This window comes from Somniosus microcephalus, chromosome 2 (assembly GCF_052327205.1).
Source record: "Somniosus microcephalus isolate GS21.2 chromosome 2, FLI_Smic_1.0, whole genome shotgun sequence".
NCBI lineage: Eukaryota > Metazoa > Chordata > Chondrichthyes > Squaliformes > Somniosidae > Somniosus > Somniosus microcephalus.
Genome location: NC_140988.1, coordinates 84,549,337 through 84,576,680, shown reverse-complemented (window position 1 = coordinate 84,576,680; position 27,344 = coordinate 84,549,337). Strand labels below are relative to the sequence as shown.

Here is a 27,344-nt window from a genome sequence, read left to right as displayed (position 1 = left end):
AACACTTCAAAGCTTGTCACCTACAGAAAAATCTAAACACTTTAAAAATGACTTTCCCAACATCTCCTTACCTCTGATACTCACCAGTGTCCCATTGGATCCTTCACAACACTTCTGCAGCTGTCATCTATGTACAAACATTACAACAGACCCACAGCACGCCTCACTTACCCTGGCGGGGTTCCCAACATCAGGAAGCCCGCAACAGAAGTCTCAAAACGGGAAAAAGCCTCTTAACTGCCTGCTAACAGGCAGTTAAGTGGCTGTAATCCTCTTCCTGCCGCTACGAGTCGGGCCCCTGTGCAAACCGGGGACCCGACTCCCGGGAAGATTGGTTGGAGGCGGGTTGGGAGTGGGTTCGGGACCCGCTCCCATTCTTTTTGATTTTGCCAGCAGTCCCGCCTCCAAACCCGCCTCCTCAGGGCTAGCAAAACCCAGCCCCAGGGGTCCCCGGCTGCGGCCTTCTGCCGCTGGTTTTCCCACCCTGCAGCCGGCCAGCCTGTCAATTTGGGGTTACAAAAAAATTATAATTTGGCAGGACCTTTGCGTCCCCGGCCTTGTCGGATTTCCCCGCACTACCATGCTCCCCCGCACCCTCCCTGCCTCGCTGGAAATATCTGTGTTTCCAGCTCAGTACTGGGAAACTACTGTCCTGAAATTTCAGGGGATGGAATTAATATATGCCTTCATTTCCTAGACCTTTTCCCCCAAAAGTACTGACAGACCACAATCTCTGAACACTATCATATACCATGCTCCTGTGGCAGAACCACTGAATGACTCTGGCTAACTGTATATAATTCTCTTTAACGAGGTTCTAACACCAGCCTAAACCTGTACCATTGTGTTAGGCATTACTGTGTTTTGTATATAGAGTTTGCATGTACGGGGCATGGCCCCTTTAAGAGCGTGGGAAAACGCGGGCAAACACGATGACGTCACGTTGCAAACCACGGGACTGCCCAGTCAGTCCTCGTGGCATCTCCGTTGAGTAAAGACCTGTTTAATCGTTCTCTGGTGTCGATCTCAGTTATTCGTAGGAATTCGTTAATTCCTACATTGGTGACCCCGTTTTTGTGAACATTTTCACAAAAGAAGAGCACAGCATGGAAGAAAACGCCGTTTCCCTAAAGCTACCGCAGTTCTGGGAGCAGCAAGCGCCCTCGTGGTTTATTCAGGTCGAGGCCCAGTTCGCCCTGAGGAACATCGATGCGGATCAGACCAAGTGTCTTTATGTGGTCTCCGCACTCGACAGCTCTACCGCCTCTCGGATCGTCAGCCTCCTCGAAAGCCCCCCAACGGAGCGCAAGTATGAAACCCTCAAGGCGCGGTTACTGCAGGTTTTCGGGCTCACAAAATCGGAGCGCGCCCGTCGATTACTCGCTATGCCCGGGCTCGGGGACTCCAAGCCTTCAGAGTTGATGAGCCAAATGCTCACTCTCCTGGGCTCAGAACGGGAATGTTTCCTATTCTGCGAGATTTTCCTCAGCCAACTGCCTGAACAGGTACAAGCTGCCCTGGCCAGATCTGAAGTTGAAGACTGTGCAACACTCGCTGCGGAGGCTGACAAAATTTTTGCTGTAACTTGGCAGTACTGCGCCGCCACGAGGCACCCACCCCCGCAGACACCGCCCCAGCTCGTCCGCCTGCTGGGCTGTGTTTCTACCATGCGCAGTTCGGTGCGAAAGTGAAGCGTTGCCGCCCTCCCTGCAGTTTTCCCCAACAAAAAAAACAACGACTGACACTGCGACCACCGAGGAACGGGTCTAATGGGCACCCCGCGGCCGCGATGACGATCGGTGTGGTAAACCACTGTTTGTATTCCTGTTTGTCCTGTTTGTATTCCACTGTGTACATGCCTGGACATGCCTCGGCTGACTCCTCCCACATGTCCTAGTATAAAGGTGACTGCTCCCCAGCCCTTTGTATCCTGGACCGGTCGACCACTCGAGGCAGACCTCCATTCTGTTGTTAATAAAAGCCTTTAGTTACTCTTCTAACTCTCAGTCTTTTATGAGTAATTGATAGCGCATCAATCGGCAACGCGGGAAAATTGCTCTTCATCACCGATACACTCTCTGGTCGTCGTTTTCTGTGCGACACCGGAGCGCAGTGCAGCATTTTACCCGCGTCTGCTCTCGATGTGCAGACGGGGAATCACGGCCCCGCCCTTGAAACGGCCAATGGCGGAACAATTCGGACCTTCGGCAGACGGCGAGTGGAGTTGTGCCTTGGGGGGCAATGTTTTCACTGGCAGTTTGTTACGGCCAAAGTTTCCCAGCCCCTCCTCGGCGCAGATTTCCTGTGCGCCAACAGCCTCCTGGTCGACGTTAGGAACCGGCGGCTGATCAACGCAGCAACTTTTAATTCTCTTCCGTGTTACCGCAGTAACACTACGTCGCGCACCGTCTCCTGTGCGTTCCCGACTCCTGATGAGTTCGCTCGCCTGCTCAGCGAATTCCCCGACCTGACAAGAGCCACGTTCTCCTCCACAGCCACGAAACATGGTGTGGAGCACCACATCACGGCGCCTAGAACCTGGCAAGCTGGCGGTCGCAAAGGCGGAGTTCGCAACCATGGAATGGTTAGGGATTATTCGCTGGTCAAATAGTCCCTGGTCTTCACCCCTCCATATCATCCCGAAGCCTGGCGGCGGATGGCGGCCATGTGGTAACTATCGACGACTAAACGACGCCACCACTCCTGATAGGTACCCGATCCCGTATATCCAGGATTTCTCTGCCCATTTGGCAGGGAACAGCGTGTTCTCAAAAGCCGACCTCGTCCGGGGCTACCACCAGATCCCAGTTCATCCACAAGACGTCCAGAAGACCGCAGTCATCACCCCATTCGGCCTCTTCGAGTTTTTACGGATGCCGTTTGGATTGAAGAACGCCGCCCAGGCTTTCCAACGCCTGATGGACTCCGTGCTGTGTGACCTCAAGTTCCTCTTCGTCTACCTGGACGATATTCTAATTGCCAGTCCTACTAAGGAAGAACATACCAGTCACCTACGCACCCTTTTTCGACGCCTCAGCCAACACGGCCTGATTATCAACCCGGCCAAGTGTCAGTTTGGCCTGCACCAAATTGAATTCCTGGGGCATTGCATCACCTCAGAGGGAGCGGTTCCTTTACCTTCGAAGGTAGAGGTGGTGACATCCTTTCCACGCCCACAGAACATAAAGGCCCTGCAGGAATTCCTAGGCATGGTAAACTTTTACCACGGTTTCGTGCCTAAGGCGGCACTACTCATGCAGCCCCTGTATGAGGCCCTCAAGGGCAAGACTGGCAAGAACCCGGTAGACTGGACGGATGACATGGCCCGAGCATTCGCCGACACCAAAAGCGCCTTAGCCAACGCGACTATGCTGGCGCACCCGCTGCCAGGAGCCACCATCGCCCTCACCACCGACGTGTCAGACTATGCAGTCGGTGCCATGCAACAGCAGTGGGTGAACGGGACATGGCAGCCATTGGCATTCTTCAGCCGTCAACTACGGCAGAACGAGAGAGCATACAGCACGTTCGACCGGGAGCTGCTCGCCCTTTTTCTGGCCATCCACCATTTTCGGTTCCTTCTGGAAGGACGTCCTTTCACCACTTTTGTGGACCATAAGCCGCTGACCTTTGCAATGTCCAAGACCGCCGAACCGTGGTCAGCCCAACAGCAGCGTCAACTGACCTACATATTCGAATTCACCACGGATATACGACACGTGGCCGGTAAGGACAACCTGGTGGCAGACTGCCTCTCCCACGCAATCGTCAATACGGTTCATTTGGGCATCGACTACGCCCTCATGGCAGCGGACCAAGCCTCAGACCCGGAAGTCCAAGCTTACCGAACGGCCATCACTGGCCTCCAGTTGGCCGACGTCAAGTTCCATTCGGCAGGTACCTCGCTGTTGTGTGACGTCTCTGTACAGGATCCTCGCCCTATCGCGTCGGTCGTCTGTCGCGGCAAAGTGTTCGACACCATACATGGGTTGTCACACCCTGGAATGAAGGCCTCTCAGAAACTGATGTCAGCGAAATTTGTATGGCATGGCATGCATAAGGATGTCCGCAACTGGGCCAACACCTGCATGGTCTGCCAAAAGGCCAAGGTACAGTGCCACATCAAAGCTCCTTTGGCCGCCTTCACAGTTCCGGAGCGACGTTTTGACCATGTCAATGTGGACCTGGTAGGACCACTCCCACCCTCCCATAGTTTTTCACATCCTGACCATGGTTGACCGCACCACCAGATGGCCGGAGGCGGTCCCCCTGTCATCCACTACTTCGGCGGACGTGGCCAGGGCATTAATTTCCTCCTGGATCGCCCGTTTCGGAGTACCCGCCGATATTTCGTCAGACAGGGGACCGCAGTTTTCCTCCGAACTCTGGAATGCAGTGGCCCAAGGACTCGGTGTCAAATTACACCGCACCACAGCCTACCACCCACAGGCGAATGGCCTCTGCGAACGTTTCCACCGGTCAATGAAGGCCGCCCTGAGAGCCAGCCTCCAGGATGCTGGATGGGCAGACAAGCTACCGTGGGTCCTGTTGGGCCTTCGCACGGCCCCCAAAGAAGACCTTCACTCTTCATCAGCGGAGCTGGTGTATGGTCAGCCGCTGCGGGTCCCGGGGGATTTCCTACCAACATCGACAGAGCAATGGTCCGCGTCTGCCCAGCTTGCTAGTCACCAAGAGGCGGCCAGATGTTTCGCACTGATGCCCACTTCGCGCCACGGGCCACAGAGGTCACACGTACCCACGGAGCTTCACAAGGCTGAATACGTCTTTATTCGCCATGACGCGCATAGGGATCTGCTCAAGGCCCCATATACCGGTCCCTTCTGCGTGTTGGAAGCAGGGGACAAAACCTTCACGGTAGATGTCGGTGGTAAACCGGACCACATTTCGGTCGACCGCTTAAAGCCAGCACATTTGGACCTTGACCGCCCCGTCAAGACAGCACAACCGCCGAGACGGGGTCGGCCACCCGTTGTCGTTACGGCAGACCAAGTGCGACCGCCAGGCAGACCGCCAGCCACCCAGCAGCCTCCGCCTCGAGAGTACAGGAGTCATCCTGACAGACTCGTCAGACCCCCTCACCGTTTGACTTTGTCTGTTAAAGCGAATTCTGGGGAGGCGCATGTGGCAGAACCACTGAATGACTCTGGCTAACTGTATATAATTCTCTTTAATGAGGTTCTAACACCAGCCTAAACCTGTACCATTGTGTTAGGCATTATTGTGTTTTGTATATAGAGTTTGCATGTACGGGGCGTGGCCCCTTTAAAAGTGCAGGAAAACACGGACAAACGCGATGACGTCACATCGCAAACCACGGGACTGCCCAGTCAGTCCTCGTGGCATCTCCGTTGAGTAAAGACCTGTTTAATCGTTCTCTGGTGTCGATCTCAGTTATTCGTAGGAATTCATTAATTCCTACACTCCCAAAAATAATTCCAGACCCCACCCCCTCCCCACCTTTTCCTCAGTGCTCTTTCACACCAACAGCACTCTCGCAATCCTCCAGATTAAGGGCCACCGTACTCCAGTGCCATTTGATCACCACCCCCTGCTCCCAGGACCGGTTTGCCTTCGGTTCATGTTCCCAGACCCCTGCGCCACCCTCCTAGTGCTCCCACATGCAGTTTACCCTACTCCAATGCTCCGAGACCCTAGCACCCAGTTTACTGGTCCCAAGTCACTCATCCACTTCTCATCACTTCTAGACTCTACGGCACCTCTTCCAATACACCCAAACACTGCAAACCCCTCTCGTCAATGTTCCCATCCTTCGGTACTCAGCACTACACCCAACAACCACACTCCACAATACTTCCACGCACCAATATTGGGTAATCAAAACTTAAGAATATAAGAAAGAATGGAATAAAAAAAAAGTCATTTTGACTATTGAATGCGATACTTCCACACTCTATGAAGAAACTATTCTATTATGGAAACTATCCAACCAGTTTAATCTCACTGCCTTTCAAAAATAGATCAAGCAAGACTTCAAAATAACCATCATATATTTTTTCATACGTCCTGCATCATACATCTTTAACCAGTTGTCTTCCTTGTCATGACTTTGCTAATTTCCCAGCCGCTCAGAAACCATTTTATCTATTCTGTAGCATATTATCAGATATAGGTCCATGTGTATATTTTAAATGCAGTTAAAAGCAAACGATTGTGCAACTTACAAATGTGCTTCCACAACGCTGTGCACATCGGTCTCATCAATTAATTAAAATTAACAAGCCAGGTAGGTATTCACAAGCAAGCTAGTGTGCACAAATTGTAAAATGCTTTGAGTTACAGCTTCTGAGTAGGCGAGAAAATATTTCTGTGCCTCTCGTTCCAAAGGTTCACAATGAAATTGTTTCTGGCAGTTCTGGTTTGGTCTCCAGCGTGGATGAAGCCAGAGCACAGACTGACTCTAATTCGTACGTCTCCTCTCTCAGATGTCTGAGTTGAAATTATATGGAAATGGAAAAATCTGCCTGTTACAACAGAGAGTGCACTTCAGAGGTTTCAGTTTGATGACATTACCATGGCCCAGAAGGTACTTGGGAATACAGAGTACTTAATGATGTCACAGATGCCAATGTGGGAACTGTATTTCTCTCAGTACTGTCAACACCCTTCTGAATGAGAAAAAAACAAAACAAGTGGCCATTGTTCTTTGTTACTTTCTGGTTTCCATAGCGCATGAAGCGGCATAATGTTATTTTGCTCTCTTATCTCAAGGGCACAAAGGTGATGAAGAATTAGTTTACAGGGTCTTTGAAGTAATCTTGAGGGATTCACTACTTCTGTATTCAATGATTATTTTCTTTACTGGGTTTAACAATAGAATTATAGTCTGCTGCAAGATGCTCGGAGTGAATGAAAACCGACAGCATCGTAGACACCAGCTTCAAACGTGGGCAGGGCATGGAAAGAAAGCACCATCTTGAAATGTGCTGGAAGATTAATCCCCTAATTTCTGAGACATTTGACACTTCATACTTACCTATAAATAAGACACAGATTCAGTCGGAAAGGTATCACCCGTACTACTTCAAAAGCAAAACACTGGATACTGGAAATCTGAAATAAAAACAGAAAATGCTGGAAACACTCAGCAGGTCAGGCAGCATCTGTGGAGAGAGAAACAGAGTTACTGGGCCTGAATTTCCGATCGGAGGCTTCATGCGGGCGGATGCCTCCGATCGGAAAAAATCTACGCGCTTACCTGTTGGCTCCGTAGGTCCCGAGGCTTCCGAACCTAGGCCTCTCCTCTTCGAAATGCACAGAGGCCCAGGTATCCCAGGGATATCCCAACAAGCATCCCTGGGATCACGTGGGCCATGGGGAAGCAATCAAAGAAGGGAATCCTCCTTCACACTTTTGACAGGTCTGTACGCACGGATCTGTCAAAAGTATGAATGGGGATCACTTAAAAAACAGTTAAACATTAAATACATTTTTTTTTAAATCACATATTTAAAATTAGTTAAAATGACATTAAATTAAATATTAAACAAAAATTTAATTTTTTGAAAAAAATAATTGAAGTTTTTTATGGGGATAAAAATAAACTTACCTGTTTTAAAAGTATTTTGAAATTATAAATCAGTGAAAAGATTTTATTTTTTAATTTTTTAATACTCTTATGCTGGTAAAAGCAAGCCTTATGCATGCTTTTACCAGGCGTAAGATTTTTAAAGGCTTTCAACGGGCGGAAGTTGTGCAGAAAGCAGAACTCTCTGCTGGCGGAGGCCCTTCTCCCGGGCAGGCCTGCGGTCTGTCAAGAGGACGCAAGTGCCGGGCTTTAGCGCATGCGCTTCGCTAGCCTAAACCCAGCACTTGCGCGGCCCCTACGGGTGCGTACACACCTCGTACACATCCGTGGGGATCAGAAAATCCGGCCCAATGTTTCAGGTCGATGACCTTTCATCAGAACTGGAAAAAGATAGAGATGTAACAGGTTTTAAGCAAGTACAGAGGCAGGGAAAGGGGGGACGGGAGGAAAGAACAAGAGGGAAGGTGTGTGATAGGGTGGAAGACAGGAGAGATTAAATGACAAAAGGGGTGATGGTGCAAGTCAAGAGGGGATGGTAATGGGACAAGTGAAGAAACAAAAGATGGGTCTAGAGGAGCTGTAAATGGCAACAGCAGAACCATCAACACCACCTGCTGTTCGAAAAATGGGGGCAGTGGTTATGATCTGAAATTATTGAACTCAATGTTGAGTCCGGAAGGCTGTAAAGTACCTTGTCGAAAGGTGAGGTGCTGTTCCTCAAGCTTCCGTTGAGCTTCATTGGAACAGTGTAGGAGGCCGAGGTCATAGTGGGAGTGGAGCGGAGAATTAAAATGGCAAGCGACCGGAAACTCAGGGTCACACTTACAGACTAAATGGCGGTGTTCAGCAAAGTGATCACCCAATCTGCATTGGGTCTCCCCAATGTAGTGGAGTACACATCGTGAGCAGCAAATACAGTATACTAAATTGAAAGAAGGACTAGTTAATCGCTTTTTCACCTGGAAGGAGTGTTTGGGACCCTGGACGGTGAGAAGGGAGGAGGTGAAAGGACAGGTGTTGCATCTCTTGCGCTTGCATGGGAAGCTGCCGTGGGAAGGGGATGGGGTGCTGGGGGTGATTAAAGAGTGGACCAGGGTGCCGTGGAGGGAATGGTCCTTTTGGAATGCTGAAAGAGCAGGGAAGGGGAAAATGTGTTTGGTGGTGGCATCATGCTGGAGATGGCGAAAATGGCAGAGGATGATCCGTTGAATGTGAAGACTGGTGGGGTGAAAGGTGAGGACCGGGGGACCTTATCATGGTTCTGGGAGGGACTGGAATTCGTGAGGGCAGAAGTACAGGATATGGGATGGACACAGTTGAGGGCTCTGTCAACCACAGTGGAGGGGAATCCTCTGCTGAGGAAAAAGAAAGACATATCAGAAGCACTGGTGTAGAAGGTGGCATTGTCAGGACAGAGGCGATGGAGACAGAGAAACTGGGAGAATGGAATAGAGTCCTTACAGGAAGCGAGGTGGGAGGAAGTGTAGTCCAGGTAGTTGTGGGAGTCATTGGGCTTATAGTAGATATTGGTTGACAACCTATTCTCAGAAATGGAGATAGAGAAGTCGAGGAAGGGAAGGAAAACTTTGGAGATGGAACATTAGGGCAGCACGGTGGCATAGTGGTTAGCACTGTTGCCTCACAGCGCCAGGGACCCGGGTTCGAATCCGGCCTCGGGCGACTGTCTGTGTGGAGTTTGCACATTCTCCCCGTGTTTGCGTGGGTTTCCTCCGGGTGCTCCGGTTTCCTCCCACAGTCCAAAGATGTGCGAGTTAGGTTGATTGGCTATGATAAAATTGACCCTTACTGTTAGGGGGATTAAATACGTGGGGTTACGGGGATCGGGTGGGATATGTGTCGGTGCAGGCTCGATGGGCCGAAATGGCCTCTATCTGCACTGTGGGGTTTCTGTGATTCTGTGATTCTGTGATGTGAAGGCGAGGGAGGGGTGGAAATTAGAAGCAAAGTTGATGAAATTTTCCAGTTTGGGCGAGAGCAGGAAACGGCACCAGTATAGTCATCAATGTACTGGAGAAAGCAATGGGGTGGGGGTGACTGAGTAGGATTGGAACAAAGAATGTTCCATGTATCCCACGAAAAGACAGGCATAGCTAGGGCCCATGTCGGTTCCCATAGCAACACCTTTGATTTGGAGGAAATGAGTGGAGTCAAAGGAGAAGTTATTCAGTATAAGAACAAGTTCAACCAGGCTGAGGAGGGTGGTGGTGGATAGGAACTGGTTTAGCCTCCATTTAAGGAAGCAGTGGGGGACCCGCAGGGTGTCCTGTAGGGGGATGGAGGTGTATAGTGACTGGACGCCTCGTGTGAAAAGGAGACGGTTAGGGCCAGGAAACTGGAAACTGTTAAAATGGCGGAGGGTGTCAGAAGAACCACAGATGTAGGTCGGGCGAGACTGGACAAGAGGAGAAAAAATAGAGTTGTAATAGAAAGAAATAAGTTATGTGGGGCAAGAACACATTGCTACGTTGTCAACAGCTTAATCCATAATGAAGTTCACAAATTGCATGCATGAATTTCAAGATGAATTTAGTGGTATAATTATTAAAGAAAGAAAAAAGAAAGACTTGCATTTATATAGCACCATTCACGTCCTCAGGACATCCGAAAGTGCTTTACAGCCAATGAAGTACTTTTGAAGTGTAGTCACTGTTGTAATGTAGGAAACGCAGCAGCCAATTGGGCACAGCAAGCACCCACAAACAGCAATGTGATAATCACAGAAATCGCAGAATCACCACAGTGCAGATAGAGGCCATTTTGGCCCATCGAGCCTGCACCGACACATATCCCACCCGATCCCCGTAACCCCTACACCAACACATATCCCACCCTATCCCTGTAACCCCACGTATTTAATCCCCCTAACACTAAGGGTCAATTTATCATAGCCAATCAACCTAACCCGCACATCTTTGGACTGTGGGAGGAAACCGGAGCACCGGAGAAAACCCACGCAAACACGGGGAGAATGTGCAAACTCCACACAGACAGTCGCCCGAGGCCGGATTCGAACCCGGGTCCCTGGCACTGTGAGGCAACAGTGCTAACCACTATGCCACCGTGCTGCCCAGATAATCTGTTTTTTTTAGTAATGTTGATTGAGGGATTACATATTGGCCAGGGCACCGGGAATAACTCCCCTGCTCTTTTTCAAAATACTGCCATGGAATCTTTTACGTCCACCTGAGAGTGCAGATGGGTCCTCGGTTTAAAGTCTCATCCGAAAGATGGCACCTCTGACAGTGGAGCACCCCTTTGGTACTGCACTGGAGAGTCAGCCTAGATTTTGTGCCCAAGTCTCTGAAGTGGGACTTGAACCCACAACCTTCTGACTCAGAGGGGAAAGTGCTACCAACTGAGCTATGGCTGACAAATTATCCTAATATGACAATAACATTATACTATCTATTATGAATACAGTCGGTCTTTTATCAGACGATTTGATTGGAATCACTCTACGCTCAAAATGAACTGGTTAATGTAAAGGGCTGCTGGTATTCAAAATCATGAGGGGTCTAGACAGAGTAGATAGAGAGAAACTGTTCCCATTGGCGGAAGGGTCGAGAACCAGAAGACACAGATTTAAGGTGATTGTCAGAAGAACCAAAGGCGACATGAGGAAAAGCGTTTTTATGCAGCGAGTGGTTAGGATGTGGAATGCACTGCCTGAAAGGGTAATGGAGGCCGATTCAATTGTGGCTTTCAAAAGGGAATTGGATAAATACTTGAAGGAAAAAATTTGCAGGGCTATGGGGAAAGGGCGGGGATGTGGCCTGCAGAGAGCCGGCATGGGTTCAACGGGTCGAATGGCCTCCTTCTGTGCTGTAACCATTCTATGATTCTATCATCTCCTTAATTTGAAGGGATAAAAATCTTCACTGACCAAGGCATCACCCAGCTGAGCAGAATGGAGAAGGGACTATGGGTTGCCACAGCAACTCTCAAATCCACTGTAGCAGAAGGTTGTGGTTCATTAATTAAAATCTGCTTTTGTACTCACTGACCTAGTGCTTGCAGCACACCCTGGACAGCCAATTTAAGGTACCATCTGTCACCTGAAATCCCCAGCTGAGGCTGGGTGTGCTTTAAGGGCATCACTATTTTGCCTAGGAAACATGTGCTTCGCAAATTTGTCACAAGTTGCAGTGATTTCAGGCAGTGATGTGGTTTTCCATGGACCTGGGTTCACTAACCTAACCTAACATTTGGATTGTAGCCTGAAGGTCTGTGCCTCTGAGTGTCTTCTTTCTCAGTAATTTGTTAAAAATCCATATATTGCAATACTTTAGATTGGTTGAAGTAGGACAGTCACGTGGGTGCAGAACAAGTTGAAGGAGCTCAAATCCGGCAAGATTAAAGCCGCTTGATTACAGTAACATGTATTTGATATGAACCAGAGGAAGACTTCAATGCATAGAAAACTGAAATAAAAGCTCTGCTTTGGAACATAGGAACAGGAATCAGCCATTCAACCCCTCGAGCCTGTTCCAGAGATCATGGCTGATCTGTGACCTAACTCCATATACCCGCCTTTGCCCATATCCCTTAATACCTTTGGTTAACAAAAATCTATCAATCTCAGATTTAAAATTAACAGTTGACCTAGCACCAATTGCCATCGAAGGAAGAGAGTTCCAAACTTCTTCTACCCTTTGTGTGTAGAAGTGTTTCCTAACTTCACTACTGTAAGGCCTGGCTCTAATTTTTAGACTATGCCCCCTAATCCTAGACTCCCCAGCCAGTGGAAATAGTTTCTCTCTATCTATCCTATCAGTTCCTCTTAATATCTTGAAAACTTCGATCAAATCACCCCTTAACTTTCTAAATTACAGGTAATATAACCCTAGTTTATGTAATATCTCCTTGTAATTTAACCCTTGGGTAAATCTATGCTGCCCTCCCTCCAAGGCCAATATATCCTTCCTAAGCTGTGGTACCCAGAACTGAACACAGTGATCCAGGTGTGGTCTAACCAGGGCTTTGTCTAGCTGTAGCATAACTTCCACCCCCTTGTATTTGAGTCCTCAAGATATAAAGGCCAACATTTCATTAGCCTTACTGATTATTTTCTGTACCTGCCCAGGACATTTTAATGATCTATGTACATGGACCCACAATCAGGAGTGTGATGGAATACTCTCCACTTGCCTGGATGAGTGCAGCTCCAACAACACTCAAGAAGCTTGACACCATCCAGGAAAAAGCAGCATGCTTGATTGGCACCCCATCCATCACCTTAAACATTCACTCTATCCACCACCGGCGCACTGTGGCTGCAGTGTGTACCATCTGCACTGCAGCAACTCGCCAAGGCTTCTTCGACAGCACCTCCCAAACCTGTGACCTCTACCACCTAGAAGGACAAGGGCAGCAGGCACATGGAAACATCATCACCTGCAAATTCCCCTCCAACTCACACACCATGCTGACTTGGAAATATATTGCTGTTCCTTCATCGTCGCTGGGTCAAAATCCTGGAACCAATCCCCAACAGCACTATGAGAGTACCTTCACCACAAGAACTGCAGCGGTTCAAGAAGGTGGCTCATCACCACCTTCTCGAGCAATTAGGGATGGGCAATAAATGCTGGCCTTGCCAGCGATGCCCATATCCCAGGATCGAATAAAAAAAGTCTCTTTGGACCTCCACTGTTTTTAGCCTTTCACCATTTAGAAAGCGCTATGTTCTACCCTTTTTAGGTCCAAAGTGGATGACCTCACAATTGCCTACATTGAAATCCATTTGCCACAGTTTTGCCCATTCATTTAATCTATTGCTATCTCATGGTAATTTTATGCTTTCATCTACAGTTTACAGTGCCACCTATCTTTGTGTCAGCAGCACATCGGGATCCTATAAGTCGTTAATAAATACGGTGAATAGTCGAGGCCCCAAAACAGATCCTTGCGGGTCACCACCAGTCACATGCTGCCAATTTGAGTACCTACCCATTATCTCTACTCTCTATCTCCTGCTGCTCAGCAAATTTTCTAACCAGGTCAATAATTTGCCTTCAATTCTATGAGCTTCAACTGTAGTGAACAGTCTCTATGAAAGACCTTATTGAATGCCTTCTGAAAATCCATATAAATAACATCCATAGACATTTCCCTGTCCACTACTTTAACCGCCTCTTCAAAAAATTCAATTAGGTTAATCAGGCATGACCTACCATTTACAAATCCATGCTGGCTCTTTCTGATCAGCTGAAAATTTTCAAGGTGTTCAGTCACTCTATCCTTAATTATAGACTCTAGTAATTTCCCTGACAACAGATACAGGAAACTTTGTGTTATCCGGAGGCTAAATGTCCGGCAAGCTCGAGCCACTGGCAAAAATCAGGAGCCGTTTTGTTAGTTTTTTTTTCTTTTTGTTGCTTTTTTCTCAACAGTCAAGCTCTGCAAGGCCTCGCTGAAGCTGTTGGTAAGCTACAGAGATGCTACAGAGACGCTTGCAAGGTACGGCCGACTGTTTAGAAGCTGTTGCTAAGCAACAGGGTTTTGTTGCCAGATACGGAGCTCAAAATCTCTGTATGTTTCAACATTAGCGCTGGTTTGTCCAGCAGTTTTGATGGCAACAGCTTGGTCCCGTCGGTGCCGGATAGCACAAAGTTTCCTGTATTAGGATAACTGGTCTATAATTCCCTGGTTTCCCTCTCTCACCTTTCTTAAATAGTGGAATGACATGCTAAATTTTCCAATCTAAAGGAAAGTTTCCTGAATCGAAAGAACTTTGGAAGATTATAGTTAGGGCATCTGCAATGTTTTTACCTAATTCCTTTAAATGCCTGGGATGGAAACCATCTGTCCCTGGAGATTTGTCTCTCCTTATGCCATTATTTTGTTCATTACTGTTATTTTGCTTACATTTATTATGGTGAGACCCCGTCCCTGATTCAATATTAGTTTCCTTGGGATGTTCGGCATGCTATCCTCTTCCTCTATTGTAAATACTGACACACAGTAATTATTCAACATGTCCGCCATTTCCTTATTATCATTGACAATATCACCGATATCAGTTTTCAAGGGGCCCACATTACTCCTGACCACCCTCTTTTTCCTAATATAACTGTAAAAATTCTTTGTATTGATTTTGATATCCCTTGCAAGTTTCTTTTCATACTCCCTTTTTGTAGCTCTTACTATCTGTTTGTGAATATTTGCTGTTCTTTGTATCTCTCCCATTTGCCAGGATCTGTGCTATGTTTTGTGTTTTTGTATGCTTTCTCTTCTAGTTTTATTGGCAAGTGGAGCTCTTTCCCTTTAGGGGTGTAAACTGGTTCTGTATCAGCTTAAATTCTGATTTGAACACCTCCCACTGATCTTCTGTCGTTTTACCCATTAACAGATTTGCCCAATTTACTGTGGACAGTCTCTGTCTCATTGCATCGAAGCCAGCCTTACCTAAATCTAGAATCTTAGTAGCTGTTTCGCGTTTCTCCCTTTCAAACACTACGTTGAACTCGATCATATTATGATCGCTATTAGATAAATGTTTACGTTCCTGTAGGCTGTTAACTAAACCTGGCTCATTACTCACTACTAAATCTAATATGGCATGCTCTCTTGTTTATCTAGGACAGATTGTTGCAGAAAACTATCCCGGACACACTCAAGAAATTCACTACCTTTCTGACATGAGCTTGTCTGCTTATCCTAGTCTATAATAAAGTTAAATTTGAACCTAACCCGGGGTTACATCGGGTCGGTTGCACAATTGATGCCCCACCTGATTTTACTTCAATGGAGAATAAAATTGGGGGGCTGTCAATCGGTCGTCCGACCCATTCTCGTTGGGTGGCTAAGGTTAAAATCAGCACTTACGTTAAAAGCAATTTCCTGAGATGTGCTCCCTACAGTGTTGCTCTCCGCTAAGAGCACCGGATTGTGAAATTATTATCCCTATATTGAAGAGCTGAGCATTAATCATTTTTAGCTAAATCTGATCTTATTGAGGAAAAGCTGGGGAGGGCAGGAAGAAATCATAAAGGGATTCAATGAGTGGTTGTGCACCGAGCACCATCATTTTTAAGCACAGGTTCACCAAGCCCTTCCTTTCTGCAGACTTTCCAACCGCCTGTGTTTCATGCAAACAACATTTTCAGCTTGATGTCTGCATACGCAGCCAAAACACTGCACTGCACCCAGTTCCTCTCTTCAGTTCTGCTCCTGGCTCCTATCACCTGTTGAGGCTGCTCTGAATGATTGAGCACTACTGCACAGTATGGACAAGGAATCACTTGAGATCAGGCAGCGCTGCTGGGGAAGGAGTCAGGAACTGTGCTGGAGAGGAGCGGGCTGGGAGCATGCTGAATGAGACGGGGGCGGGGGGAGCAGGCGGGGTGGGGGAGAGGGGCTGGGTGGGGGAGAAGGAATAATGGAAGCACATCACATTTCAACCCTAAACCACTTATTGGCAACAAATCTCCTTTGACATGTATAGATGGAAAAGGTTAATTAAATATTTTGTTTTATTCTGAACAGTTTAATTCTACCTCAAAATCTCAGATGAGTTGTGCTTTGCTCGACAACTTAAATGTTATTCTCTTAAGCTATTGTCTATTAGTTACTCTTCCTGCAACTTCTCTTTTGCCATTCAGTCACGTTTCCAGGACAGATCAGCTGCTTGATATCCTGAAACATGTCATTTTAATTTCTAATTTGCTTCACTCTTCAGCTGTCCTTAGTAACAGGTTGTTTCTCAGTTTCCCTTTAGTTTAATATCTTTGTATGAAGCTCAGCAGCTGCCTCCTGTTACATAGTGACATGTGTAGTGGTATACAAGGTTTCACTATAAGGTCAAGGTAACTGATTAATTTAAGGTATACCAACTCTGTCTTAGAAAAAATGAAAAGCATATTTTCATTTTAAGATCTATGCTATGAAGAAAACCAAAAAAGGTCACATATCTGTAGTCATAAGAGAAGCTAGGGATGTCCCAGTTTTGAAAGTTCTGTGGAATGCAATGTACCACACACATTTTTATGTGACTATTTCAAGAACATGTCCATTGTACACAAAGTAGTGATCATTTATGACTTGTTGTTTAGCCATTATACCATAAACCTCATTTAAATTTTCTTGTACAGTTCCTTTGTGAGCAAAGCTTAAACTGATACATATATTGCCTCCATCAGAATAGGTCCTGTATTCAATTTGCATACATTATGGCCGCGATTTCGCCAACCGAGGCAGGTCTGGGGCGGCTGGAGTCGGTGTCGCGGTCCCAGCCCACTCCCGGCTCCAGCCTGCACTCCCTGAGTGATTTTACATTGATAAGGCTTGTTAGGCCCACCTTGCGGGGTTCCCGGCCAATTAAATGGAAGCAGGTCTGATGAAGTCATCTGATGACGTGTCATCAGCCGGTTTCCTTAAAGGGACCATGTCCACATTCATTTTGACAGTTGTGCTGTCAGTGTTCTGCAGCATTGAGGTGCTGCAAACACGGACAAGCACTGCACAAAGGTGCACAGCTGCACCCAGGCTCTCACATGACTCCCTCCATATGTTTATGGAGGGAGTCACAGCACACAGGGAGGTTCTCTTCCCTTCCAAGGGTGGAAGAGACCTCCCCAGGACACCAATGCAGCCTGGTTGCACATTCCACAGGAGGACACAAGCAGGGATGTGGTCAGGAGGACCAGACTACTGTGGCGCAAACCTTTCAATGATCTCAATGGATCATGAAACATTACTGCAAAGCCACACTCAGCCTCATCCTGCTGTGCCACTCATCACATCCCCATCACTCTGCCTTCCCTACCTACTCCTGCACATCCTTACCCACACCAACTTACCTTACACCACCACCCATCCCTCTCTATCTACCTTATCACTTCCCCATCACCCTTCACACTCACCCTCATCCTAGTGCAATCATACCAACTAACAACATACAAGGGTAGGCACTTGCACTTTGCGTTCTTGGACAGATTTGTGTGCACCTTTGGAAGTGTCTTAGTGAGTTGCAGTGAATGGTGAGACATAATTTCCACCACCCCCACACAAATGTGAAGTGTGTGAAAGGAATGGCTTGGACATTGTAGGGATACCTTAGGAGTTGGTGTGGGGTGGTGTTAACCTATTGCATCATGTAGCAGCCAGGGTGTACAGCATCAAGTGAAGTCAATCTGGCCATGGTGATGCCATCGCTGGCCTCCCAGGCAGCAATGTGGTCGGGTGCCTGTGTCCTGTGCAGGTGATTGCGGAGCAGGTTGGTGTTGTTGGTGATGTTGGTGTGGGGGCTGATCGTGGAGGGATTCAGGGGACGAAGCTGAGATTTTTTCAAGGGCACCCATGTTGCTGGAATAGATGGCAGCTGAAGTTGAGATGACAGAAGTGATCAGTCAATGGTGAGAGAGCTTGCTCCAAGGAGGTGACAGTGGATAGAGACTTTACTCCAAACACTTCCAAACTACATAAAGCTCAAATGTGTCTTCCAACTCCTGAGGGTCAAGCTTTGACATTCGAAAGTGACCAGCTGTGAAATGGTAGCTTTCATACCACTTTTGCATCTGTCACCTATTCACAGCAATGGGGAGATGAAGGCCGCAATTTTTCCAGCTCTCAGAGGGTGGATTTGGAGGTGGGTCCTGAGTTAAAATCAAATTAATTGACGCCGAGTTGTGAACCCGCCGCCATCCCGCCTCCACGCAACTTTACAAAATGTCAGGTTTGTGAGTTATGATCAGACCCGACACCAAGCAGCAGGATAGCCATTTAAGGCAGTTAACAGGGCTTCCACTCCCTTAACGTCCAGCTGGTGTGTAACCACAGGAAGAAAATTATGAATGTTTGCGCCAAGTTCCCTGACAGTTGCCATGACTCGTTCATCCTGAGGCAGTCTAGTGTGCCTCCGCTCATCAGCCTGCCAACCCAACTTTCTGGATGGCTACTTGGAGACAAGGGCTATCCCCTGAAGACATGGCTGATAACACTAATGAGGAGGCCATCAAACGAAGCTGAGGAGCGCTACAATGTGAGCCACATTTCCACCTGAAGCATCACAGAGCAAACCATCGGCTTGCTCAAAATGCAATTCAGATGCCTCGACAGATCTGGTGGAGCCCTACAGTCGCACCAGCCAGGATCTCCATAATCATTGTGGTCTGCTGTGCCCTGCACAACATCGCATTGCAACGTGGCTTAGCGCTGCCTGAGGAACAAGTGGCTCAGTGCACAGCCTCCTTGGAAGAGGAGGAGGAGGAGGCGGCAGATGAGGAAGACCCTTTGGAGGTGGATGTGCCAGTTCCACCAGCACGCGAGCACATTGTTGGCCGTGAGGCAAGGGATGCATTATTCCATGCCAGATTCACGTAAGTTTATGCAGCAAACACATGTGGCTGGCACATGGATATGAGTGTCTGCCTGACCTTCTTAACAAACCATACAGCATCTGTGCAATAAACTGTGGTTTCCTATCACTGTCACCACCATCATTACAGATGAAATGCTCCCTGACCGCTCACTGTGCAACTTCCATTTCTGAGCACACATAGGCCAACTCTTTGAATCTTTGAATTCGCATTTCATTAATGCAGTTGAAATAACGATGAGAAACGTAACATTGTATTAGATCCAAACACCCAAGTGACTAACCTTGCTACTATTTGTGTGTTAACTTTCTCCTATGCTTGCTTCTACGTGGTGCTTCCCCTTTGGCTTCAGCAGATGTAGAGGCACCTTGCTCACTTCTATGCTGTGCCTGCTTGGACGCCTTTGGCGGGCGTCCTCTGGGTTTGAGAACCTGGGAGGGCTCCGTAACAGTCTGCTCCTCCTGCGGCTGTTCAGGGGCTAAGATGGCCATCTCAGTTGGGTGAGGAATTTGGGGCTCTGACCAAGGGCTTCACAGTGGCATGGGAGTGTGAGCGCTTGGAGAGGAGCCCACACTTCCTTCTTGTCGACCACCAACATCTCTCTCATGGGTCACCTGCAATTCACTGCTAGCAAGTAGCTGGAGAGCACCTTGCTGCATATCAGTGGGTCCATGAGGACCCGTCTCTGTACTGACAGTCCTCATAACGGGGATGTTCATGTACCTCTGGTTACTCTCCTCAATAGATGCCCATCTATCCTCCATAGATGACCATTTATTTAGAAGTGTTACCATGTTCTCCTGAGTCTGGCGATTTATGTCCTCCATGGAGGTTGCCATCCTTTGCATGGTGGCACCGACATTCACCATTGCGTCCACCACAGCATTGCTCATGTTTAAGATGGACTCCTCCATTCTCTGCAGTTACCGTGGTTGCAAACCCTGTCAGAATCCTGCACTTGTTGCTGAAGTTCCAGCACCGCTCTCTTTCTGGATGGCCCCAGAGGCACAGCGTCTACATGCAGCTGAGCAGAGCAAGGCACGCCCTGCGCCCTCCGACGAGGAATCTCCTCTGCTGTCCCTGTCTCCACCATCTGCTGATGCTCACTTGTGAGCTGTGACACACCAGGTGACAACACTAATCTATCTCGCAAATGACCCACCGAGGTGTGTGTCTCTGCGCTGGTGCTGGGAGCGCTGATTTCTGTTGACGCTGCTCCCTCAGAGGCTGCAGCTTCCTCTGAGGAGTCTTCTGGCTGTTCTACCTGGACAGTGGGGAGGGGGGCTCTCGATGGTCCTGTGGGTGAGTAAAGGCATGAGTTAGACATGTGATATTAATGTAGCAGGCACATCGAATTGTGCAGATGATCAGAACACAGTCTGTATGAACATCAGATGCTATATCAGTCACTCATGAAATCTAAATGAGAGGGCTGCAAATCTATTCTGTCACCAGCTTGCTCTACCATGCCCGTGTCTCTGTCCCCCACTTCCAGCTCCTTTGCACCTCCGGCGACCTCGATAGCAGCCTCCTCAGCGGTGGTTAAATGCGCCCTGGAAGATGGCCCTCCTCCTGTCCTCCCCCTCTCCCTCATATTGTAGGCTCTCTTTTCCTGCAATGAGGGAGACAAGTGTAGTTTCAGCGAGAATGTTGGAGTGAATGTGGAGAATCCATAGCATTGATGCTTAGAGGGAGACAAAGATGGAATGAGGCGCCAAAACCAAGGTCTCTCCCTGTGCGTTGTTAGTTGTTGTCATTGCATAACGGTGAGAGCGAGTGTAAAGGGTGCATAGTAGAATGGTGGAGTGATTCTGTACATAGAGAAAAAGGGATAGGTAAGTGTACAGGGGATGTAAGGGTAAAGTGGGATGTGCAGGAGTAGGTTGACAATGCAGAGTGCTGGTGATGAGAAGAGATGGGGAGCAGATTAAAGGTAAGTGTGATGTTATACTCACTTTTGCTGACCGTAGCAGGTCATTGAACCTTTTCCTGCACTGAACCCAAGGCGACCACACAAAGACCTGGCACTCACTTCCTCAGCAAAATGCAGCCAGGCTGCTTTGGTTTGCTGAGGAGGGTTCCTACGTCCATTGGAGGGAAACAGAACTTTCTTGTCCCCTCTCATTCCCTCCACAAGAGCATGGAGGGAGTCATCATCAAATCAGGGAGAAGCTTTGGCTCTTAAAGCAGTCATCTCGCTATCAGTAACACTGAGAAGCATCAGAATGTGAAAGACCACAAGGCTGCATGGGCCCCTTAATTGCAGCTGAATGGAAGACATCAGCAGAGGCGAGCAGCAGACCCAAACCCACTGATTGGGCTGGGTAACACGCACGGCGGGCTTAATAAGCCCACTTAAGACAAAATCGTTAATTCAGTGCAGCTGAAACTGGCAGCGGGACGGGAACCCGCCGAGCAGCTAACCCGACACGAACCCGCCTCTGCTGGCAAAACCGATCAGAGGAGCGATGCTCATAGAAGTTGAGGCACTCGAGGGAGGCCTTGTCAGAAGTACATGTGATGCTAGAAGCTGACTTAAAAGGATCATAAGTGACTCCAACTGCACTGTCTGTGTCTGTGAAAGTGACAGCAGTCATTCCTTTTCTGGATACAGGGTCTTTCCAATCACCTGGAGGTGATTTCTGTGGTATTAGCTATGTCCACCTGTATAGAAATGGTAACTGATGCATTGTTCTGGAAGATTGGAAGGCTCATTCATTTCCACAAAGTGCAGAGAACCAGTTGAAGAGACAGAAGCAATGTTATGCCTTTACTGGCTTCACTATAGTGCTGGGTATGGTCGGTTGTATGGAGATATACTAGGCAGCACTGTATATCATCATGATGTTTCCATGTCCTCACTATGTATATGCTCTATGGTATCCAGAATTTTTCCTCATAATAAGTGCACAAAATCTAGGGTCAAAATAGGATGTTGTTGACCTTAGCCAGTCATGTGCCTGCGCTATTTACATAAAACTACATAGAATGTACTGCACGGAAACAGGCCATTCGGCCCAACTGGTCCATGCCAGTTTTTATGCTCCACACGAGCCTCCTCCCACTCCTCTTGATCTAATCCTACCAGCATAACCTTCTATTCCTTTCTACCACATTTTTTAAATTTAGCTTTCCTTAAATGCATGTTTGCTATTCGCTTCAACTACTCCTTGTAGTGAGTTCCACCTTCTCACCACTCTCTGGGTAAAGAAGTTTCTCCTGAATTCCCTACTTGATTTATTAGTGACTATCTTATTTTTATGGCCCCTAGTTTTGGTCTCCTCCAGTTGATTGGGACCAGCATTTGCAAGGCAGGTTTATAGGGATCACAGCTTTAATCTAAATCCATAACAAATGATCTTGTTACATAACCCACAGTGGCCCGCAGAAAACAAGCGCAATCAGTAATATCACATTTATAACAGTAGCTCCCTGATGGTTCACATGATCAGTGCACTGCCAGTTGTAGAACTAAGTGATGCAGACCAGAAAACTCCCAAGTTTGATTGCCTGTCTGTGCTGTTAGCTCGTCTCATTAGGATGCAGTAAGGGTACTTACAGTAGGCCTTAGTATCCCAGCTGGATAGTAGAAATATCAGTGATGGTTCCCACTCCTGATTGCTATCTGGACAATGCACATGTGTGGACATGGATAAGGACAGGATCTGGGTCTGGTGTGATGCTCCATGTTCAGTGAATTATCAAAAGGTAGGCCATTCGATAAATTTGTATTCCAGCTAAAGTTACAACAGAGATGGGGAGTAAATTGGGGGAGAATTATATTTGTATCAATTTTTTCTTACCCCTGAATTTCCACAGAGATTCTCCAGAGCTCCCGCTACAACTTTGACGGGAGATCAGCAGAATCCCCCCTCCCCTCACCCTGGAGAAATGTTGTGAAGGGCTAAAAACGACCATTGAGGAAATTCCCACAGGGTACCGCTGCTCCCGCCGCCGCCCCCCCCCACCCCACCCCACCCTACCAGGAATGACAGAAGAAGGTCGGAGGAACCGTTATGATGGAGATTCAGTGCTTTTATCACACAGATGTAAAAAAGAACTTTGTTATGAAAAACCAACATTAAAATTTGACTTCATTCTGAAAATATTGAAGCTGTGTTTCTTTTGTTAAATCTGTTGACTGTGATAGAGTACATTCTTCACAAATCAGCCAGCTGTGAATGGCAGGATCTTTATACATTCAGCTTCTTCTTCTGTTGGGAGCCTCCAGAGACTTCACAAAATGGTATGCCTGTGGTACAACTAATTGTGAAGTAAAATGGGAAGAAGCTCTGTAATTTAAAGTCATGTTTCTGGTCAAATACATTGAATTATTTTAAATAGCTTAAGTTAATTTGCAACTGATACGTTTGTTACATTTTGTCAGTGCTGTAAATGAAAATTGGCTGCAGCAACCTTTCTTCAGCATACTGTATCACAGCTTTTCCATTCATTTGGTAGGTTTATGCTGAGTGATATTGACTGGCCTCTAAGAGGGAGAAACAATCATTTAATTCCTTCTACGAGACCATTGGCTGTTGTAAGCCACATTTATTAAAGTGTGCTGTCTTTGAAGAGAGGGAACAATAAGCCACACATTATTTCAATGAAATGACATTGCAGGCAAGTGAGGCTTTCACAATACATTTACATTTTCAAAACGCATTGATCTTTTCATAACACACTAATATTTTCACACACACATTACTTCATCTTATCATAAATGACACCATTGTGTTCCCTGTTGGTAAGCAGTGCCAGGAACTTTCCAACAGCAGCGATTTCCCCTTGAAGCTTAGTACAAGTGAGAATGACAGATGATTAGCAATCGAAAACCTGTTTACACTTTTCAATATCTGTCAGTATTATGTTGTGTTTCTGTTGATGGATGTTATAATTTTAGCAAAAGGGGATGGTGGAGACACAAAACCTGAGTACACAGTTGCTGTAAGTGTCACAGTTATCCCCGGTCCTTCCCTGTGGGCTATTGATTTGAGATTTGATAACCTTTGACAGATTATTTACGCATGAAAACAGTCAGGCTTATTGTTCTTATAGTCAGCGCACCATGGTCTCCCATGGTTTGAGGATAGAAATAAGAGCTATTGCAGCTGTACCAAGTCAGTTGCAATTTCTGCTTCAAACAGAACCCATTGGGGGAAAAATTGGGTCGCGCCCCCTTTGGGGCGCTAACTTCGCCAGGGCACTACCTTTAGCGGCCCAAAAATGTTAGCGCCCTAGCGCCCAAAATTCACCGGTAGCACCCCAAGAGGGAGGCGGGGTGCTATTGGAAGTGTTCTACCTCCCTCTTGGAGCGCTGCGAGTGAATATCACCGCGCTACGTGCCGTGGTACTGCAGGCCTTCCTCCCCTAAGAGGGCACTAACGGGGCGCAAAGCAACCAAATATTTCCCCCATTATCTTTATTTAGAGATTAAGGTTTTTTTTTCAAATTGACAAAATATGTCACCCTATGCTATGAAATGTAATTTTAAACCATTGACCAATTTTCTTTTCACATATTATACATAAAATCAAAATGATCAAAAACAAATGCACTGAAAATAATTTTAGGTGTTATATCGTTATCTATCTATTATATATTAAGTTCAGTATTTGGGGTGAGCATTTCATTGAGAACTCATTATAGCATGTTCAGTGTACCTAATTCCCCACGATGTATCAGTACTGTTCAGTCAACTGTACTGCTGGAGTATTTTTCTTTAGCTTCTAGCACTTTCTGCCAGTAGCTTTTCTTCCAATAATTTTGAATATCAAGAAAGCAGATTTCAAAAGATGTACTGAGGTAAAATTTATATCGAATGATTTAAAAAAAGAAACCGCGCATGTGTGTGTGAGAAAAAGGATGGGGTAGATTTTCAACTTGTTGCCTGGGTATAAAACTGGATTGACCACTTGTTATCGAATCCACATGATTTTTGTTTCCCCAATATTTGACTGATACGAACATTTTCAAATGTTAACTCTTAACTCATGAACAGCATAGGACCTAACATGTACACATAGCACCTTAATTTTATTGGCTCCTTTTTCAAGTAGAGAAAGAAGAGTCAGCTTGTTTATCTCTTGCTTGGGAAGAATGATTATTATTTTTATATATACATTATATCCATTAAAAATGATCTGGCATCAGTTTGACAATTTGTAACATCAAGCACCCACCAGAACCCCCAAGAACTAATATGAATCAAAAATTGGGACAGGTGTCACTTGCATCTTCAAAATTTCCTTTTGAGCTATGAAGACTCACAGGCCTAGAAATTCGGTTTTGGCGCAGCGAGGGCTTTAGCGCCGGAAGTTAGTGCCGGCGCTAAGTCCCCCTGCGCGCGCCAAAAATTCAGTAGCGCCGCGCTCAAACGGCTGCCGGCGCTACTGAGGGGTCTCAGCGCCTCAAAACTGGCGCCACGCACCGCATTGCGGCGCTATTCCGGCGCTGCGGCGCCCGCTGCGGTGCAGCAGGCTCGGGAAGTGCAGGCCTCCTCCTTCCGTTAAGGAGGAGCTGCCTGCACCCGGCCGCGGCCCGCGATAATCTTTTTAAAAATGAGCCCGGCACCTCGGACAAGTGCCGGGCTTGCTTCTGTTCCGGGGGGGGGGGGGGGGAAGTCCGGGGAGGGAGCTGCGGCCAGCCGCCGCGGGGCCTTTAATGCGCCGGCGCAAAGTTCTGTAAGGCACCTCTGCCAGAACGTTGCTTGCGGCTGCCACGGGCGAGGCGGCCGCAACTCAATTTCCGAGTTCGGGCGGGTTACCATGGCAACCGGGACGCTGCGCACACCGATGACGTCATCGGTGCCGGCGCAGCGCTACCGGCCTAACGCCGATTTAGGGCCCCTGTCAATTTCTAAACTGGCCATAACTTCGGCGCTAGGCCCTCTAGCGCCTCAAAAGCGGCGCTAAGGCCAGTGAATTTCTAGGCCACAGTCTTCTCTTAGGGAGAGAGAAGACTGAGTCTTCATAGCTCATATCTTCAAAATTCCCTTTTGAGCTACGAAGACTCACAGTAGCACATTTGGGGCCACCCTCTAAGATATCCCACCAATTGTGTGAGATGTCAGTAGTCCTATAGATAAGTCTACCAACAACAGAATCAATTGTGAAAAGAAGTACTAGAATTCTTGCAGAAATGTCTAGTTCAAACTGGCCCTTATGAACCCATCCAGCATGTGACTGATGAAGACATTGAACAGCTTTGCCTCACTCCTATTTTGAGAGGGACAGGTTGAGCAAGTTTCTCTTTGATGTGTACACCGATCTTGAAATGGAGTGAACATCCTACAGGTAAATTCCAATATTTAGCCATATTCTTCCAGCTTCTTTATGGGAACCACATGAAAAACTTACAAAAATCAATGAAAACAAGTCAAATGGAAGTCAAAGTAAGCAGGTTTACACTGAGTCCTGCAACAATTAGCAGTCTTGTATAAAGTCAATGGAAAGTAAAATTGAGCGGGGTGTAAAACAGGTTGGGTTAGGTTGAAACTTCTCACTAAGTTACTTTTTTAGTCCACTGCGCAATAATTATCATATAGCCTCAAAATTAACCCCAATATTTGTTTTATTGCTCACTTTACCCAAAAGTATTTTTTTTACTGATTTTTTTTTTTCCTTTGGTAGTTTGTTAAGACATTATAATATTGGTGGGTAATAGTCTCTTTTTTTATTACTACTGGATATAACTTAGCAAATATCCTCAGCACAGATATTAATTAATGGACAAAGGAGAAAATAAGTTTTAATATTTAACAGCCCTTCATTTAAACTTTTTATTGTCTTGTCCCAGCATGATAACTTTGAGGCCTAGAAATTGGACTGCGACACGAAAGTTGCCAGTATCTCCATGGCCTCGGGTTAACGGCCGCTGAAAATGGTCATGATGGTAGGAGAGAAAAATTTGCTCTGGGGACTAAAGATTATTTGCCCAGTTCACTGAGGTAACGTTAAATCGGTGCTGCACGCCGACTGACATCATCTCTCCCTCATTTAAATTTCCAGGGCTATTGCTCTTACCGGCAGTGTTGCCAGATCTTGGAAAATGGTGGGACCCGCCACCAGCTGGCGAAAGAGCAGTGGCTGCCGTCCTTTCGCTAAATTGCGATGGTAACAGGTGGCATAAAGCACCCAAATTTTTACCTCTGACTCTTTTCTCCTGATGATGTTAAATATGCAGACTGACATCTGAATTGAGATTTATTAATACCTGTGCTCTGTTTTTATTGCTTTTTGGCCATAGTTTAGCCATGACATACAATATTGTACTAGTTGATATATACAATCTAAAGATATAACAGGGGCAGGAGGAGGCTCTGCCTCTCGCAAGGCCCTGCAGAACCCCTGACATCATACCAGGACTTGACGTGTCTGGGTCCTGGCTTATTTTGCAGCCCTTCCGCCACACTCCTGTTGCAGCTGTAGGAGGGACAC

General features: G+C 47.0%; 1 protein-coding gene across 4 annotated transcripts in view; it reads left to right on the top strand.

The window, feature by feature from the left end:
- fstl5 (follistatin-like 5) overlaps positions 1-27,344 on the top strand; it is a 1,173,542-nt gene that overhangs the window by 704,412 nt on the left and 441,786 nt on the right. The window lies entirely within an intron of this gene.